We start from the raw sequence: 5,709 nt of genomic DNA on the forward strand, positions 1-5,709 counted from the left end.
TAATAATAATAATAATAAAAATAAAATAATAATAATAATAATAATAATAATAATAAAAATAATAGTAATAAAAATAAAATAATAATAATAAAAATAATAATAATAGTAATAAAAATAAAATAATAATAATAACAATAATAATAATAATAATAATAATAATAATAATAATAATAATAATAATAATAATAATAATAATAATAATAATAATAATAATAATAATAATAATAATAATAATAATAATAATAATAATAATAATAATAATAATAATAATAATAATAAATAAATAAATTAAAAAGTAGGAAATGTGCTATTAATAATTATTGAGACTGAATTGATTGGTTGCATTTAAAAAACATAATCGAATTGAAATTTTAATAAAATAGGAACTTTTGCCATATGGAAAATGAGAACACATATATTTTTTAGGTAGTAATAAACTTGTGCGGTAAAAATATTAAATTAAAAAAATATTGGTGCTTTTTAAAATATTATTAATTAAATTATTATTATATCAAAATAATGGAAAGAAAAATAATTTATTTACTACAACAACAATGAATACAGTAGTTATAACAAAAAACATAAATATATTTTTTTAATTAATATTTAATTTGTTAAGGAATATTTTTTCAATTGTCATTTAAAAAATTTTAGTACAATTGCTGCTAAAACGCTTTTATGTGCTTGCCTTATATTCCGTTTCAGCTAAAACATACATATCTAAGTATGCATTTTTATATCTTTTGGCAGCGTTGCTTCTATTGTTAGTGTAATATTTGCTCTATTGTTGTATTGATCTAAATAATTGTCTATTTTATTTCTTCATTCTGTTTATATGCCATTAATAAATACATTTTATCTATTCGTTTAATTGACACTTGTAAGTGTGTGTTGAATTTTCAAATTTCAATATTTTCTTTTTATAAATTATACCATAAAATATCAACATAAAATACATATTTAACAAAAAGACATTAACATTGTGTTTTTTTTATAAAATAAGCGTTAGGCTTTTTTTGTTGTGTTTGGTAGGAGGACTTCACATTAGAATTTATATAACAAGCACAGGTCTCTTTGCAAAGGTACATAATTATGTAATTTATTTGTTTTGGCAATTTCTTTTTCTCGTATATATTCTTTTTAGGTTATTATATACATACACATAAAACTTTTTTTACTAATTAAAATAAAAATTAATTTATAATTAATGAAGCAAAAACTATTAAAAAAATTTCAAAATTCTGGGGCCTAATTCTCGTATACGTGATCGAGTCGAAGAAGTTTCCCGAACATCACGAGCTTTATCGATAAGCGAGAAAAGAATACACAAAATATTTCGTCGAAGTGTATATCTTGAACGATACCCTATCCTCAAAGCAGACATGAGGAATCTAAATATCATAATCAAGGAGGAGCAGGATCGTTGTAGGTCGTAGCTAGAAAAAATCCTATTCAATTTCAATTTCTCCTGCGACCACTAACAACAGTTGTTCACGTAGCGAACAGGCTGATTTTCTAATAAAGATAGTGGATGTCTTGGTGAGGGTTGCGTATGTAGAGAAGAGAGATATTTTAGTAAAGCAGTAAGTATAAAATACAGACCGTCAGACCATCTTCTTGTCGTTTGAATATAATGAAATAAGACATTCCCTTGCTGCATGTGGTATGTTTGAATTAAATTACGGAATGTAATCTATGCTTCAGACTGATAACAATGTGTAGCGAGTTTGCTTGCCACATGTGAGATAACAAAGTGTGTTTATGACCTCTCCATATGATTGTATGGCAGATGCGTCAGTTCACATGTACGTACACTACCTATCTCTTTTGCACACTAGTCTAAGTTAGGTAAAGTCATATTGTAATAATTAGTTCTTAAGATTATTTTTACTTTTAATAGAACAGTGTACTACGACGGCTGCGCGAAAACTATCTGGCCTAGCAACACCGCCAAAAAACGAAGGTTGTGAGGTTCGCCCAAAATCGGTCGTTGTGCCAGAAAAAAAATATGCCGACCATGAACGGATAATGCGAGATCGCCATGTTAAATACCGTGAGATAGAGGTATCATTGGGCATTCCTTTCACCAACTAACATTTGATTTTGCATAAACGCCTGGCCGAAAAATGGACTTTTCTCGTTAGATCCAGCAAAATTGGACAATCGCTCAAAAAAAGGCTCAAAGAAATTGTTCATAAAATCGATCGCGGTGCTTCAAATGACGTTTATAAGATCGTCACAGACGACGAATCTAGGATCTATGCTTAGGAACCTTAAACAACAGCAGGAATCGGCCGTTTGGGTCTTCAAAAGCGAGCCAAATCAAACGGAAGCTGTTCACGTAAGAAGCACTTCGAAACAAAAGGTTGCCTGCTTCTTGTCGCCTGTGGCGACTATACGGCTTGAGAAATATAGGACGGTTAATTCTGAGTGGGAAACACTATAATTTGTTTGCCTGGAGTCACCTGAGAAATTCGAAAAACGAACAAGAGAAGACAAATCATTCTGCATAATGACAATGTGGCCTCTCACACATCGATTCAAACCAGTGCCTGTTTGACCGGACAAAACATGGAATTGATAGGTCATCCGTCGTACAGCCTTGACTGGGGATCCAATGACTTCATTTGATTTCAGCACATCAAGAAAAAATACGTGGTCAACGATTTTTTTGTCTGAAGATGCTGTAAAAGCATTCAAAAATCATGTCTTTGATGTGTACAAATCGGAGTGGTAAAAGGGATTTAACAATTGTTTTGAGCGCATAAAAAAGCGTATAAATCAAGCTGGAGACTACTTAAGATAACAGACCAGATATTTATCTTTCAATCCGCGTACAAGAATTCAAATAAGAAGGACGCAGTGTCTTGTCTTAATATCTTTCTATTAAGATAAGACACTGCGTCCTTCTTATTTGTTTAACAACAATCAAAAAGCAAATATCCTAGCAGACCACATTTAGGATAACCATCAATCGAAGGAATTTTTAGACACTACTTTTCTCAACCTCGTTTATGCATTGGCGGAATGAATTGAGAACAACACGTCCCTAGTAGACTTCAGCAATGAAATGAAAACCGATGCAACAAAAATAACCAACACGGCTATATGGAATAATGGAGAATTCGTTGATCCACACAGGGTCGAATCAGCGATAGAAATCTTGTGGTGAAAATCGTGTCGTATTGACAGGATCCTGAAGAAAATGGGGAAAACTACCATAGCCTTTCTCACCATTATCTTCAACCATTAACTTAACGTTAACTACTTTCCATCGGCTTGCAATTAAGCACATGTGTTTCCAATACCGAAGTCTGTATAGGAATTCTGTAACTTACATCGATTTAAAAGTTGTTAAAATTTCTTTTGTTATTGTAACAACTACAAAACAAACAAACGAAATTGTTGTAAAATAAACAATCAGTAAAGTTGTTAAAAAGTTACAGAATAGGCCTGATGGTCGCCTATGTCGATGTTATAGGTCAATTTCCACTATGTCGCCCATTGGGAAATTGTTTCGACGACACACAGTGTTGCCGCTTCCTTGTAAACGTGGACAAAAATAGAAGGAGTTGACCTAGGTCGATGAATTTTTATACAAGTACTTATGCGGTCATAGGAATGAAAAATTCCCATTTTGGTCCATATCGGTTCAGATTTGGATATATCCCCCATATATATATTTCTCCGATTCTGCTATAACTCAGTCAATTTTAATTGAACCGCCTTCAAATTTAATATGCGATATTTGCTTGGGCCTCTGATCAGTTTTACCGATTTTGTTAAAAATCGGATCAGATTTCGATATAGCCCCCACATATATATATTTCCCCGATTTTGCTATAACTCAGCCAATTTTAATTGAACCGCCTTCAAATTTAATATGCGATATTTGCTTGGGCCTCTGATCAGTTTTACCGATTTTGTTAAAAATCGGATCAGATTTCGATGTAGCCCCCACATATATATATATATATATATATTTCCCCGATTTTGCTATAACTCAGCCAATTTTAATTGAACCGCCTTCAAATTTAATATGCGATATTTGCTTGGGCCTCTGATCAGTTTTACCGATTTTGTTAAAAATCGGATCAGATTTCGATATAGCCCCCACATATATATATTTCCCCGATTTTGCTATAACTCAGCCAATTTTAATTGAACCGCCTTCAAATTTAATATGCGATATTTGCTTGGGCCTCTGATCAGTTTTACCGATTTTGTTAAAAATCGGATCAGATTTCGATGTAGCCCCCACATATATATATATATATATATTTCCCCGATTTTGCTATAACTCAGCCAATTTTAATTGAACCGCCTTCAAATTTAATATGCGATATTTGCTTGGGCCTCTGATCAGTTTTACCGATTTTGTTAAAAATCGGATCAGATTTCGATATAGCCCCCACATATATATATTTCCCCGATTTTGCTATAACTCAGCCAATTTTAATTGAACCGCCTTCAAATTTAATATGCGATATTTGCTTGGGCCTCTGATCTGTTTTACCGATTTTGTTAAAAATCGGTTCATATTTGGATATATAAAACGAAGAAGTCAAATAAAGTGAATTTATTCACTGAGGCAAAACAAGGATTCTTGCTCCTTTCGTACAAATTGTTTATGATGATATGGTTCTGGCTCCGAGAATCGGATTTTATAGGATGTAAACTTTGCATTTTTTAATTCGAAAGGGATGTCTGTTTCATGTACCAAATGGTCGAAACTGCAATTTGCTGCAATTTTTAGATACACTCCATGAAAGAAGCGAAATTCGTGAGTTTTGTATAACACGTTACTGTTTCAATCAACATAACGGTACTTTATGTATACACATTATATGTAAACTTTTTTTTTATAAATTGCAAGACTATCGACCACTCTTTAATTCTCTATTCAAAAGTTGTGGAATATGTCAATAACTTCTTTAAAAAAATTCCATGAACATGGGTTTCTTTTTTAAATACATTTTAGTAAATGTCACATACGAAAAATGTTCTATGTTTAACGAGCTATAACTTTATAGTAACACCAAATATCGACAACATCTTTGAGGTTTGTCCTATTTGAAGTGTTTTCAATAAAATAAAACCATAAAATTATAAAAAAGTCAAGAACACATTTTTCGATTTTTGTCCACTGAGGCAACACTGTGCGACATCTTCTAAACCACATCAATCGACGAGTCTTCGATAGAGGAAGAATACTGAGCGCCTGTTAGTTCGAATTCGGTGCAGGACATTCCATCACTGATGCATTGGTCATCCTTTGCTACATATGTGACAGATGACTAGAAAAATAACATGGGGAATTAGCTGGTGGCATAGACTTTGGCCATGCATTTTACACTGTTTGGCAACATGGTATTTTATACAAGATGCAGTCATTCATATTTGACCAACAAAGTTGGCGCATAGTTGCAGGTTTCTTCAATGATAGACACTTTCGTGTACGAGTTGGAAATGTAATGTCGGAATAGTTGGAGTACCTCAAGGATCACTCCCTGGGCGGGTTATACAATTTGTACAACAAGCAGAGCCACCCAAAAGGAGGATTGCAGCTTATTTTTGTTGATGATGTTTTGTTAGCGCTACCAGTTTGATTGGGGAATACTGCGGAGAGACGGCAAAATTTTTAGAAGTAAAGCCTGCTACGGGCGAAAAAAGGAAAATCGGTCTGTGCCTTATGTGGCATCCTTGCCT

The sequence above is a fragment of the Musca autumnalis genome, unplaced genomic scaffold, assembly GCF_047663935.1.
Source record: "Musca autumnalis isolate F117 unplaced genomic scaffold, ASM4766393v1 scaffold_4, whole genome shotgun sequence".
Classification (NCBI taxonomy): domain Eukaryota; kingdom Metazoa; phylum Arthropoda; class Insecta; order Diptera; family Muscidae; genus Musca; species Musca autumnalis.